Below are 15,455 nucleotides of genomic sequence, written 5' to 3'. Positions count from 1 at the left end.
GGAATGCTACAATCACAAGACAACAGGTAAGGAATGTAGATGTAAATGTAAGTCTGCAAAAAGTGAGAAAGACAGAGACAGGGAAGTTGAATGAGACAAAGATGGCAGAATTTTCAATAAGGGTGCCAAGACTATTCAATGGGGGAAAGAATGTCTCCAATGAAAGAAGAAAGAGTCTCTTCAACAAATGGTGCTGGAACAACTGGATAACTGCACTCAAAACAGTGAAGTTGAACCCTTACCTCACTCCATACTCAAAATTTAACTCAAATAGATCAATGACTGAAATGAAAGAGTTAAAGCTTTATAAAACTATTGGGGGAAACATAGGGGTAAATCTTTATGACTTTGGATTTGGCAATGGAATCTTAGATTTTACACCCAGCACATGAACAACAAAATAAAAATTGATAAATTTGACTTCATAAAAGTTAAAATTTTTTGTGCACCAAAAGACAGTAACAAGAATGTGAAAAGGCACTATACAGAATGGGAGAAAATATTTGGAAATTGTGTATCTGATAAAGATCTAGTATTCAGAATATATAAAGAACTCTTACAACAATGAAAAGACAACCCAATTTTTAAAAGGCAAATGATTCAAATAGACATTTCTCCAAAAAAGATACATGAGTGACCAGAAAGTACTTGAAAAAATTCTTGGCCAGGCTTGGTGGCTCACACCTGTAATCCCAGCACTTTGGGAAGCCAAAGTGGGTAGATTACTTGAGTTCAGGAGTTTAAGATCAGCCTGGCCAACATGATGAAACCCCATCTCTACTAAAAATACAAAAATTAGCCAGGTATGGTGGCACCGTCTGCAATTCCAGCTACTCGGGAGGCTGAGGCACAAGAATCACTTAAACTTGGGAGGCAGAGGTTGCAATGAGCCAAGATCGCACCACTGCACTCCAACCTGGGTAATAGAGTAAGACTGTCTCCAAAAACAGGGAAGAAAAAATTTCAACATCATTAGTTATTATAGAAATGCAAATCAAAACCACGATGAAATGCCACTTAACACCCAGCAGAATGGCTATGTTTTTTTGTTTGTTTGTTTGTTTGTTTGTTTTTTGAGACAGTGTCTCACTCTGTCACCCAGGCTGGAATGAAGTGGTGCAATCATGGCTTACTGCAGCCTCGACCTCTCAGGCTCAAGCAATCCTTCCAACTCTACTTCTGTGGTAGTTGGGACTACAGGTGCACGCCACCACACCCAGCTAATTTTTCTATTTTTTGTAGAGACAGGGTTTTGTCATGTTCCCTAGGCTGGTCTCAAACTCCTGGGCTCAAGTAATCTGAGCACCTAAGCCTCCCAAAGTGTTGGAATTACAAGTGTGAGCCACCACACCCAACCAACAATTTTTTAAAATGGAAAATAACAAGTGTTGGTGAATGTGTGGAAAAATAGGAACCCTCATAACATGGCTTATGGGAATATAAAATGGTACAGCAGCTGCAGAAAATAGTATAGTGGTTCCTCAAAGTGCTAAGCATAGAATTACCACATGACTCAGCAATTCCTCTTCTAGGGTACATACCCAAGAGAAACGAAAACGTATGTCCACATAGGAACTGGTACACGAATGTTCATAGCAGCATAATTCATAATAGCCAAAAGGTGGAAACAATTCAAGGATCTATCAGCTGATGAGTGGATAATCAAGTATTGGTATATCCATACAATGGAATATTACTCAGCCATAAGAAGGAATTAAGTACCGATACATGCTACAACATGGATTAACACCCAAAACATTATGCTACATGAAATACGCCAGATACAAAAGATCACATATTGTATGATTTTTCTTTTTTTTTTTGTAAATTGAGACGGAGTCTTGTTCTAAAGTGCAGTGGGGCAATCCCAGCTCATTTTAACCTCCGCCTCCCAGGTTCAAGCAATTCTCGTGCCTCAGTCTCCCAGGTAGCTGGAATTATAGTCACCCACCACCACACCGGGCTACTTTTTTGTGTTTTTAGTAGAGATGGGGTTTCACCATGTTGGCCAGGCTGGTCTTAAACTCCTGGCCTCAGGTTATCCACCTGCCTCAGCCTCCCAAAATGCTGGGATTACAGGTGTAAGCCACCATGCCCTGCTGTTTTCTTTTATATGAAATATCTTGAATAGGCAAATCTGTAGAGACAGAAAACAGATTGGTGATTGCCAGGAGATGGGAGGAGGAAGAATTGGGGAGCGGTTACTTAATGGGTATGGAGTGTTCTGCTGGGGTGATGAAAAAGTTTTGAAACTAGGAAGAGGTAGTGGTTGCACAACATTGTAAATGCACTAAATGTACATATTAAAATAGATAATTGTATGTTGTGTAAGTTTCACTTCAATTTCCTAAAAAGGTAACAGAGATAGCTAGGCCAGGACTAGATTCACCTCAATTTCCAAAAGGAAGGAACAGAGATAGCCAGGCCAGGACAGCGACAGGGACCTAGAGAGGGACTGAGAGGGAAGAGATGGAGCAATCAGGAAAAGCTGTAGCCCATTACCAGAAATTTATTAGTGCTGTTCAGTCAGTGGGTTGCCAGCTAAATTTAATATGGATCTATATACAAAGAAAATGTCTCGTTCTACATAATGAATATTTAATCATGCGTGGGTCGAGCAATTTCACAGAAGTAATTAAAAGCAGTCTTTTGTTTATTGCTCAAAAATGATAGCGACCTGCTGACCAGAGCTGCAAATACAGTGACATATTGAAAACGTTACCTACTGACATATATTATTAAAGAGGAAGTAAGGGTCACTCTCTTCCCTCCCCTTAGAAGCTAATCGCTCCTAAGCCCTCCTGTCTGCTCATTCCAGAGCACAGCTCTGAGGGGAAGTCACCTCCCAGCTGAGGCTGGAGAGGCAGGCCAGCACCCCTTGGTCTAGAACAGCAGTCCCCAACCTTTTTAGCACCAGGGACTAGTTTTGTGGAAGACAATTTTTCCACGGACAGGAGTTGGTGGGGGATGGTTTCAGGATGAAACTGGCCCACTTCACGTCATCAGGCATAAGGAGCACGCAACCTAGATCCCTTGCCTGTGCCGTTCACGATAGGGTTCGCGCTCCTGTGAGAATCTAATGCTGTTGCTGATCTGACAGGAGGTGGAGCACAGGTGGTAATGCTCACTGGTAATGCCACTCACCTCCTGCTGTGCAGCCTCATTCCTAACAGGCCACAGAGCTGTGCCGGTCCGTGGCCCAGGGGTTGGGGACCCCTGGTCTATAACCTCCCCCAAATCCATAGTTGAAACAGATGAGCCAGTTATTCAGAAGACCAGAGACGAAACACGCCATAATGTGTATTCTCTGCAAAAAGTCATCCCTGCTGTCCTGCCACATCCAGCCCATTGTGAAATCCTGTCAATCCTGAGCCCCTTGTTTCAGTGCCATTTCCTCCTTTGTCACTGTGACTGCCCTGGTTCAGCTTGCCTGCCACCCCCCACAGTCTTGTTCCTCCCCATTTCATTCTACAGTGACTCTTCCTGGATCTGTGGATCAAGGCTCTGCTTCACTCATGCACCTCCCATGGCTCCCCATTGTCTGCCATCCTCCTTATACCAGCATTAAAGTCTCTCATCATTTGGCTCCAGCTGACCATCCTGCATCAGGTTTCTTGGTTGCCAACAACAGAAAGTGACCATGGCTAACTTAAGCCAGAAATAATCTACTAGGAGGACATTGGAGAGCTCATAGAATTGGTAGAAAGGCCAGGGAGACTGACCGGCAAAGGGCGGAGATAAAAGTCATGCATGTCCAGATACTGTCCAGCCAGAATAGCATTGCTGGTGCCTCCACTACTGGCCACTCTCCACCATTCAGTAGCCCCACAGCCTCCAAGAATAATATCTAAATGTCCCCACACTCTCACATCAGTCTCCTCACCCCACCCCATCCCGCCCCATTCCAGGTGAGAGTGGCCAACCAACAAAGCACAGCCTCTTTCTGCAGCCTCATCACTGTGGTCCAGGTAGAGGGGAGTCTGGCTCTCTTTGCTTCCACAGGGAGAGACAGAGCCTTTGATTCCCAGACACACTGCCTGCGCCCCAGCTACAGCAACATTTCCTCCACATCCCACACCCACTCGGGGCTCTCCCATCACTCCAACTCTGCTCTCTCTCTCTCTCTCTCCCCCAGGAATGCCTTGTCCTCACTCCTCATAGCCAGTTGGATCATCCTTCGAATGACCAATCAAATACCACCTCTTCTAGGAGCCTTTCCCTGACTGCCTCCGCTACTCCCAATCTGGATATGACACCATCCGTGCATCTCTGGTGGCACTGAGGGCTCTCTACTACATATTGAAGCTTGTCATATTCCTGGGTGACCCTCTCCTATGAGACCATGAGTTCCTAGAAAGCAGGACCCATGGCTTCTATTTCCAGGGCTGAGCACAGGGCACAGTGTGTGCAAAGAAGCCGGATGCACATGAATGAGGTCCGTAGAAGGAAGATTCACCCTGTGCCATATGCCTACATCCACCTCCTGGTCACATCAGAGGTCAACCCAAAATAGCATTGAAACTGGTGGAGTGTCTCCACCCTTGCCCAGTGTACCCAATTTCCTTGGCTCATGCTTGTTTTAATATTCTGCTGACACCATCGTGCAATTCACGATTTCATTGTGAAACATGCAAGAGTCCTGCATGTTTGTTGTGCAGTGGGCCCTGCAAATTATGTAGCCAGCCCTGGGTGGACAGCTTCTGATACATTCACTCACACCTCCAAGTGGGGTTTCAGCATCTTACCACTCCTTTCATGAAGAGAAGATAGGGAAAAGGCAAGGCTTCACCCACCTGACTTCAGACTCCAGTATGAAAAGGAATTTGGAATGGGTTGACTTCTGGTCACAACAAAATCATAGCACATGAGTGACCACCCAATACTAGGGCTGGACCTAAATGCAAGGCTCTTCAAGACAGAGCAATGTAAATTGCCTCCACTCACTAGGATCAAATTCATGACCCCATCAGCCTGTCTCCTGGCTCCCTTAACAGCCTGTTCTAAGTCAATGAGTTATGTCACCCAAGATTTGTGTTGAAATCAAGACAACAACAATACATCAGCCTATGTAGGAGGAATGCTGCATTTGATAATGAATTCTTTATAGACATGTTTTTACTGAGGTATAATTTACATGCAATAAAATGCATAGATTTTACATGTACAGTTTGATGAATTCTGACATATGTACACACTCATGTAACCACCACCCCAGTGAAGACATGGAATATTCTAATATCCCTGAAAGTTTCTTCTTGTGCCTTTGAAAGTCACACCCTACCCCCACTGATGTGCTCAACAACCACTGTCTGATTTCTATCACTATAGGTTAATTATGTCTTTTCTAGTACTGCATAAAATGAAGGCATTCAGTATATTTGTGTCTAGTTTTTTCATTCATCAAATCTTCTACGAGATTCATACATGTTACATATATCAGTATACATCAGCTTATTCCTTTTTGTTTCTGAGTAATACTCCATTGTAAGGATGTATCACAATTTGCTAATACATCCTCTGGTTCATGGCAATTTGTGTTGTTCTCAGTTTTAGCTATCATGAATATGTCTGTACAAGTCTTTTTGTAAGCATATGTTTCTTTTCTCTTGGGTAAATAATACCTAGCTGTAAAATTGCTGAGTCATGGGTGTATTTGTAAGGGTTCTCCAGAATTATATATGGGTGTACAAGAGGAGCTGGCTCATGCAGTTATGGAGGCTGAGATGTGCCATGATATGCCTCTGCAAGCTGGAGAACCAGGAAAGCAAATGGTGTAACTCCCAGTACAAGGCTGAATTCCTGGGAAGGGGGAGTGGGCAGGGAGGGGTGCCCACTGGTATAAGTCCCAGATTTCAAAGGCTTAGAACTAGGAGCTTCAATACCTGAGGACAGGAGAAAATGGATATCCCTACTCAAGGAGAAAGAAAGAATTCACCCTTCTCCCATTTTTTGTTTCATCCAGGCCCTCAGCCAACTACATGGTGCCCACCCACAATGAGGAGGGTGATCTTCTTCACCCAGTACACTGACTCAAATGCTAATATCTTCCAGAAACACCCTCACAGATGCACCCAGAAATAGTTTCATCAGCTATCTGGGCACCCCTGATCCCAGCCAAATTGCCACAAAATATTAACCATCACAATGAGTTTGGTGTATATTTCTAAGAAAATGCTTGACTGTTTCCAGAAATGGTTGTACCATTTTACTCTCATGCCAGCAAAGTTGCTCACATCCTCTGCAACACTTGGTGTTGTTGGGCACATTAATTTTAACTATTCCAGTGGGTGTTAATTTGCATTTCTCTGATTATCAATGATGTTGCACACTTTTTCATATGCTTCATATATCTTCCTTTGTGAAGTATCTGTTAGGACCTTTGCACATTTTTTAATGAGTGTTGGCCTTATTATTGAGTTCTTATTGTTCTTTATAGACTCTAAATATGGATTATTTGTCAGATATATGTAAATAAATATTCCTTCCCCACCTGTAGCTTGCCTCTTCATTTTCTCAGGAATGTCATTTGGAGAGCAGAATCTTTGATTCTGATGGAGTCCAACGTGTCCATTTTTTTTTTTTATTTTATAGTTAGTGCATTTTTGTCTTGTCTAAGTAGTCTTTACCCATCCCAAAGTTGTGAAGATATTTTTTCCCATGTTCCCTTCTAGAAGCATTATCGTTTTAGCTTTCACATTCCATCTTCATTTTTGATCCATCTTCAAATGATCCATCTTCATTTTTGTGTGTGGTGTGAGGTAGGGGGTCAAGGTTTATTTTTTTCCCCTATGGATATCCAATTGTCCCAGCATCTTTTGCTGAAAAGGCTATCACTAGTTATCTTGGTAGTTTTACAAATCAATTAACTAGATAAGTATGAGTCTGTTTCTGGACTTTCTGGTCTGTTTGATGGATTGGTTTGTTGATCCATACACCAATGTTACATTGTTTTGATTCCTGTGACTTCACTTATTGATAACTTTTGAGTCCAGGTCTCTCTCCCACCGTTTGCTCTTCTTCTCTCCTTCTCACTAGCTCATCAATTCTCCAGGGCTGAGAGGTAGGGGATTTGGGCTCTAGTCTTAGCTCTGCCTCTAAGTTACTGCAGTTACCACTTTCACTTTCTTGGTCTCCTTTCCCTATCCATAAAATGGGGATAAGTTGAAACAAGATCCCTTCCCTCCGAAAAGACTTGATTTTTAGGTTGATTTCCATGTTCCTAGGAGGGAAAACAAGAGTAGAGGATAGTTCTCTGGAAAATGCTTTCCTGACATTCTAGAGCCCAAAATCAAAGCCAAAAGCAGGAGGGAAAAGCAGTAACCTGACCCCAGCCTGGGAAAATAACCTTTTTTTTCCTTGCTTATTCTTTATCATGCTCACTTTTGAAGACAGACCACTGCACGTTAAGTCCAGCCCAGTTCATACACTGTCTAGGAGGCACAGAGTGTCAGCTCTTTCTCACTGTGCCTCCATCTGCCCTGCCATTCTGTTTCAGCTCTGACCCTCCCCAATGTCTCCCTGCCTGCTCAACAATGGTGTAGTGGTTAAGTCCCTGAGTCAGCCTGCCTGTGTTCAAACCTCAGCTCCGCTGTTTAACAAAAGAGTGGGTTTGGGCAAGGTGCTTTATGCCTTAGGGCTTTAGTTTCTTCAGTTGCTATAAAGGAAATAAGAACAGTACCCGCTTCATGGGTTGTTGTGAGACATCATTAAGACAATGCATATAAAATGGTTAGCATAATATCAGCCATTATTGTAAATGTTCAAAAAATGTTAGCCACTGTGGCGGTTTTTTTGACACTGCTCCTTTCAAAAGATAGAGCCTAATTCCTCTTTCCTCAAATGTGAGACAGACTTAGTGTCTCACTTCTAACAAATGGAGTGTGTAGGAAGTGATGGTGTGTGGCCTTTGACACCAGGTCATAAGGGACATTGCCACAGGAGCCTGCAGACAGACTTATGTGGGAAGGAACTGAGGCCTTCTGCCAATGACTGGCACCAACTTGCGAGTTGTGTGAACAATCCATCTTGAAAGACGATGCCCCAGTTTGAGCTGAACCTTGTGAGACATCAGCCCTGGCTGACATCCTCACTACGACCTCATGAGACACCCTGAGCCAGACCACACAGTTCAGCCACGCCTGAGCTCTGAATTCCCAACCCACAGAAACTGTATGAGATAATAAGTGTTCATTGCTGTCTTAAACCACTATATTTTGGGGGAATTTTTTATGCAGATCCATATAAATAATTCAGTCACCATTAGTAACGGTAGTAGTGGTAACTGAATCCTATTATCCTTCCATCCCCAGTTCATGTTCTACTGCCTCCAAAATGCCTTTGTCAAGGAAAGAGAAGGTGGTAAGGAAATATCCAGTTCCCCCTGTTTCTAAAGTAACCGCACCCTACGTTTTAGCTGGGCCATCTGGATTAGAGGTTGTATTTTCCAGCCTCCCTTGCTTGTCTTCCTCTTTCACAGATACCCACACGTGCACACATAGCCTTGTTCCATCACCCTACTGGGTCCTCTAAGAAACATCTGCAATGAGCCCAAGATATTCTGGATGCTAATGAAAGCTGATTTAAGAAACAGTCAGAAGATTTGGATCTAAATGGCTTGAGGGGAGGCAGGGAGAGGTAGGTGTGAGGACTAGGACCCTGGGATTAGACTAGGGTTCAAACCTCAGCTCCTCAATCAAGCTGTGGGGACAAGAGCTTAGCCTGTCCTAACTTCAATCCTTCACTTTAAAAGGAAGAAAACGGGGTTGCTGTGAAGAGGTAATGGGCTAGATGAGACCCTATGATAGAAATAGCATGTGCAACTTCCAGAATGTATCCTTAACAGGAAAAAGTGTAACTTTCTCCTTTCTACCAGTTGCAATGCAGAGATGCTGGGGCTGCCTCCTTGGGTTATAACATAATCTTGGGAATGGAGACCATGAACACAGAACAAAAAACTAGAGGGAGCTGGGGTTCCTAACACCACAGAGCACCAGTCCTGCACCACATACCTGCCGTCTTTCATGTGAGACAGAAATACATTTCTGTCTATCTTGCTTAAGCTACTGATAGTTTGGGGTTTGTTACTCACAGCAAAGCCTGATCATAACTGATACAGGGAAGGATGGGAAAGAAACTGTTTATTAAGTTTATTAAGCTTGTGTGTACCAAATGATGTCACATTCATGATTTCATTTAAATTCACATTACAACCCCAAGAGGTAGACATGATTATAGGTGAAATAGAAACAGATGAGAAAACTAACACACAGAAGCTGGGCGTGGTGGCTCATGCCTGTAATCCCAGCCCTTTGAGAGGGAGGGCAAGGCAGGTGGATCACTTGAGGTCAGGAGCCTGTCCAACATGGTGAAACCCCATCTCTACTAAAAATACAAAAATTAGCCAGGCGTGGTGGTGCATGCCTGTAATCCCAGCTACTTGGGAGGCTGAGGCAGGAGAATTGCTGAACCCAGAAGGTGGAGGTTGCAGTGAGCCAAGATTGCACCACCGTACTCCAGGTTGGGAAGAAAGAGAAAGACCCTGTCTCAAATTAAAAACAAAACAAAACTCTCAGAGAGGTTGAGGTTGAGTGATTTATTCATGGTCTCACAGCTAACAAGAAATAGAGTTGGAATTCAAAACTAAAATTGAATAGATCAAAATGCAAGCTCATTCCATGAGCTCCCTCTCATGTACTCAAGACCCTGGGCTAAGCCTTTTTTCATCTGTCATAGCCAGGCTGCTCCCTCACCACCAAAACTCCTCTACCCCATTTAGCACTTAACCTGGTTGTCAATTGTTCTGCATCTTGTTTCCTCAAGGACCCAGATGTCAGCTCCTTGAGGCCAGGACCCATTTCAGGAGGCTTAGTTTCCCAGGCTTTAGCCACTAAGCATTTAATAAACCCTTGCTGAATGATTGGTAGACTTGAACACTTGTGCTAAAGACCAGAAAAGATGAGGAGAGGCCAGGCGCAGTGGCTCACACCTGTAATCTCAGCACTTTGGCAGGCCGAGACAGGCAGATCACCTGAGGTGGAGTTCAAGACTAGGCTGGCCAACATAGCGAAACTCTGTCTCTACTAAAAATACAAATATTACCCTGGTGTGGTGATGTGCACCTAATCAGGAGGCTGAGGTAGGAGGACAGCTTGGGCCCAGGAGGCAGAGGTTGCAGTGAACCAACCACTTCACTCCAGCCTGGGTGACAGAGCAAGCCCCCATGTCAAAAAGAAAAAAGAAAAAGAAAAAGAAAGAGAAAGAACAAGGCTGGGGGCTGGGGCTGGGGCTGAGACTAGCCTGTAACATATCTGCCCTGGGCACTCTGACAAAGCTTTCATCTCACTGGCCAGGATGCTTTCTCTTTTTAATATATATTTTATTACATCAAGAAACAAAAGAGAAACACACAATTTATGTTGGCCTTTTATCAGCCAACATAAATGAGTACAGATTCCTAACTTCATTTCAGAGGTCTCCATGGCAATCAATATTGCCTGCTGACCAATTAAATCTAACAAGATGCCTCGGAGCAAGAGCGGGTCAGGCAAGGGTGAAAAACCAGGAGTCTGAGGACAGAGTTCTTTCAAAGGTGGTGGAAAGGAGATGTACCCTGCCTGGGTCTCCAAGTTTTAAGTATAAATAGGAGGACTGCAACGGTGCTCAGGCTTCTGATGGAGGCCGAAACTGACACATCTCAGCCAGAGACCAAGATCACCGCGGCAATCAGGGGCATCCGTCTGGCACTCCAGGACGGCTTCTAGGTCACATGGGGCTTAGCAACCAGAGGTTGCATAGGGAAAAGCAAGATCTGCGACTAACATTGACCATCTCAAGTTCAGGCTAGGACCAACAGCCTCCACACTCTGCCCATTCAGTTGAACTATGGTGGCTGGGATAGGATTCCTCTGTGACTCATGGTAAAATTCTCATGGTAAAATCCTCGTGGTAAAATCACTATCAAACAAAAAAAAAATTAGATATAATATTATTCAGAAAGCACATATTTGGTGCCACTATGTGCTAGACCACGTAACTAGCCTTGAGAAAATTGCTTCACATCGCCATGCCTTAGTTTCTTTCACTGTGAAATGGGAATGATAACGCCCACTTGCAGGGGTATTTCAAGGAGCAAAGAGATTATGGACATAAACGCAGCTTCTGGCCGGGCTCAGTGGCTCACGCCTGCAATCCCAGCACTTTGGGAGGCCAAGGCGGGCGGATCACCTGAGGTCAGGAATTCAAGACCAGCCTGGCCAACATGGTGAAACCCTGTCTCTACCAAAAATACAAAAATTAGCCAGGTATGGTGGCGGATGCCTGTAATCCCAGTTACTTGGGAGGCTGAGGCAGGAGAATCACTTGAATCTGAGAGGCAGAGGTTGCAGTGAGCCGAGATCATGGCACTGCACTCCAGCCTGGGCAACAAGAGTGAAACTCCATCTCCAAAAAAAAAACAATAACAATACTAATAATAATAAAAGCAGCTTCATTCTCTGGGCTTTTGGCTTGGCCAGTTCTCACCATAAGCTCCCATTTTCTGGAGAATGTTTCAAGGCCCTGTGTCCTTTGTCACCAAAGAGACTGAATAATATAGAACCATTAAGCATAGTACAAATCCAACAGCTTGTCTCTTGCCATAGAAAGCAGATCTTCCATTTAGTTGTAACGTTTACCACCACACAAGCTTCAAGGCTGGAAGGTCAGGCAGAGCACTTCAGGAGCTAGTGGAGGGCCAGGAGCATGCTTCAAGGAGCTTGCCACATCACAGGAGCTCATGTCCTGGGCACTGGGGAGGCCCTCACTCTGCAGCACCAGGTTCCAAGCATGCATCCAGCTGCCCTCCGTGACCTGTCATCGGGGCCCTGTGTTTCTTAGGAGATAATGACACCAACTGCACCAGGCATTCCTGAGGGACACCCAGCTTTACACAGTGGGGGGTGATGTTTTCTATGTTCTTTCCATTTTCCTTCCAATGATATTCAACGGCTCACTGGCCTTTGGGGCCCGCCAGCACATTGGCAGTGTGCACAGTACCCTGTGATGAACAAGGCATGCAGTCATCTGTGACCTCATCCAAACCTCACCAAACACTCTGTGCAGGGACAATGAAACAGATCGTTCAGAGGCTGAAATTAAGGCCCAGGAAAGATAAATGGCTTATCCAAAGCTAAACAGCTAGAAATTGTCTTCCTCTGCTTTTTTTCCCCCAAATGGCTATTGAATTTATTTGCTTGATCAACAACGGTCCTGGCAAAAATTAGTTAACCAATGCTGAGACATTTGTAATGAAATACTAATTTTAAAGTTGTCTTCCCCTTTCACAGACACCCACACAAACACACATAGCCTTGTCCTGTCACCCAGCTGTGTCTTCTAAGAAACATCTACAATGAGCCCAAGACGCCAACAGAACGTTAATTTAAGAAACAGTCAGGAGATTTGGATCTAAATGATTTGGGGGAGTGGGGAAAGGGAGGGGTGAGGACTAGGATCCTGGGGTTAGACTGGGGTTCGAATCTCAGCTACTCAATCAAGCTGTGGGGACAAGAGCTTAGCCCACCATGACTTCAATCCTTCATCTATAAAAGGGAGATACTGGGGTTGCTGTGAAGATTAATTGAAACCTCTTGTTAATGGCATACAGCAAGTGCCCAATAGATGTTATTCCTCTCCTCCACCCCCACTCCACACTGGAACAACTTGCCTCTGATCTGTGCCATCTCGTTAAGTCCCAGGATTCAACTCAAGAGCACCTTCCTTCCCTGACCATCCCAGTCCATCTTGATGCCTTCCTTTCTAGAATTTCTATAGCATTCCTGGTCTTAAATACACGATTTAGGGGCTGTTTATTTGCCAAGTGTGTTTTGAACTAACTGAACTTGAAGGGTGAAGCCTTTTCCTAGATATTTGCTCAATCAATGGCACGGAGCTGAGCATAGTAGGTGCCTGATAAACACAAGAGTCATTCTTCCCTCTTTCTTGCCCTTACTGCATTTTTTGAGTTTCCTGGAGTATGTCAATATTAATCTGATATTGAATCAAATCAAACCTAGAAGAGCTTAAAGGCAACCACAACCCTAAAGATTTTGTGTTTGTGTGCACATTTTCTAGCTTGTGGCAGAGAATGTCAGCTGTCCACCAAAATCCTTTTCCCTTCCTCTAGAGTAATAATACTGTAGTTGACACACAACTACCTAGCTGTGGACCACATTTCCCAGACACCTTTGTACTTGAGTGTGACCACGTGACCACGTTCTTGCCAGTGGAATGTGAGAGAATTGCAAGCCCAGCACCCTTTCTACATCACCCCAAGGGCACCCATTTTTAATTACTTTAATCCCTTCACAGGGGCTGATGTAGGAGAATTGCTTGAGCCCTGCAGGTCGAGGCTGCAGTGAGCTGTGATCACACCACTGCACTCTAGCCTGAGTAACAGAGCGAGACCCTGTCTCAAAAAAAAAACAAGAAAAGAAAAAAAAAATCCTTCCACATAACCGCTTTATAAAGAAGAACTCACATATAAAACCCAAATGAGCCTATAAAATAGGAAGCTACATGATGTGAAGCAAGCCACTTTGCCTTTCTGGGCCTCAGTTTATCCACGTGGAGGTGGGACTCTTTCAACTCTAACATCGAATGAGTCTAAGCTGGACTTCCATTCTCATCACCTCTCTCCTCTCACGTGCCCCCTACTAGCTGCTAGGCAGGCTGGGAAACAGCAGCCCCCCTGGATTCCCTTCTAATACATCCAAGTCCTGGTTCTTTCTGACTTACAAAGGGCTTCCTGCCTCCATCATGCTTGCAATACAGTTCTGTTCTGTTAATTTCCTGGAAAAAATAATTTTTTTCCTCAGAGATTCTGCTGCAGACATACCTCCTCCTAGTATAAAAAACCCATAGGCCCATCCCAGGTGGCCTCCATCTCCATCAGCTGCCATGGTGGCCAAAGTCCCCACGCCTGGCCCACACAGCCCCGCCGGCCTACCTTCAACTGAGGACAAGCCAGCATGGGAAGCACGGCGGAACTGCCCTTACAGGCGGTGCCTTGGTTGAGTGCAGGGCGCTTTCGTCATAGCACCCAGCATGGAGGTGTGGCCACCATGCATGTGTCAGTACAGCCACTTCCAGCATTCCAATCTTAAAATGCTCCCACACCAGGTAGTCAATAGCCACTGCCCCTAAGGGTTCCCTCCAAATCCCCCCAGAACCCCAGTCACCTTTCCCGGTAGAGAGACCCACAGGGGGGCAGCAGCAGCTCCAGCATGTTCACTTTATGCTTAAGTCTGTGTTCATAACTATATATTTTTTCTTTTGTTCTTTTCCTTTTTTTTTTTTTTTACATTTACCAGTTTATTACAAAGGATATTACAAAGGATACAGGATGAAGAGGCACATAGGGTGGATGCAGTGGCTCACACCTGTAATTCCAGCACTTTGGGAGGCCAAGGTGGGCAGACTATGAGGTCAGGAGTTCAAGACCAGCCTGGTCAACATGGTGAAACCCCATCTCTACTAAAAATATAAAAATTAGCTGGGCTTGGTGGCGCTCGTCTGTAATCCCAGCTACGCAAGAGGCTGAGGCAGGAGAATCGCTTGAACCTGAGAGGTGGAGGTTGCAGTGAGCCAAGATGGCGCCATTGCACTCCAGCCTGGGCAACAGAGTCAGACTCTGTCTCAAAAGATAAAAAAGAGGTGCATAGGGCAAGCTATGGGGACACAGAGCTGCTATGCCCTCCCTGGGGCACCACCTTCAGGAACCTCCATCTGTTCAGCTGTCCGGAAACCAGCTGTCTCCAAACCCATGTCTCTTGGTTTTTTTATGGAAGCTTCATGACATCTACATTCCTTCCTGCAGGGCATAGGGCAGGACCCTCTAAAGGGAGAGTCTTATAACCTGTAATAGGAGAGACAGGGGAAGATTAGAGTCCTGCCTTGGGGTTGCCAAAGGGAGGGCAGGAGAAGGTCGAAGGGATTCTGCTTCCTGAGTCCTGCTCCTGAGGCCCGATGCACCCAATGTTAAGCCTGTAACAAATGCTTTGGGAGTGGCAAGCCAGGAACCGTGGACAAAAACCCATATACGTATACATCATAACACCACAGGTCACCTCCTGGTTTTTGAACATGGACCCTTTACATCAAAAGAATATACATGATCGTTAGTAATTAGGCCTAGTCCATCATGTTGTATGAATGTCTCCTAGGCTGAAGCCACTCAGGTATACAGGCTTCCTTTCAATCCCATCTGAGTTTCAAAAGCAGGAGTGATCTCAGCAAACATATGGATAGCTTCACCCTTTCAGGCATCCGAGATCATTGAGACAGTGGCATCTCTTGCTCTGAGACTATTTATTTATTTATTTGTTTATTTATTTATTTATTTTTAGACAGAGCCTCACTCATGTTGCCCAGGCTTCAGTACAGTGGCATGATCTCAGCTCACTGCAACCTCCACCTCC

This window comes from Piliocolobus tephrosceles, chromosome 6 (genome assembly GCF_002776525.5).
Source record: "Piliocolobus tephrosceles isolate RC106 chromosome 6, ASM277652v3, whole genome shotgun sequence".
In the NCBI taxonomy this organism is placed as follows: domain Eukaryota; kingdom Metazoa; phylum Chordata; class Mammalia; order Primates; family Cercopithecidae; genus Piliocolobus; species Piliocolobus tephrosceles.
The sequence above is the reverse complement of the archived record's forward strand: the minus strand, read 5'-3'. Positions refer to the sequence as shown.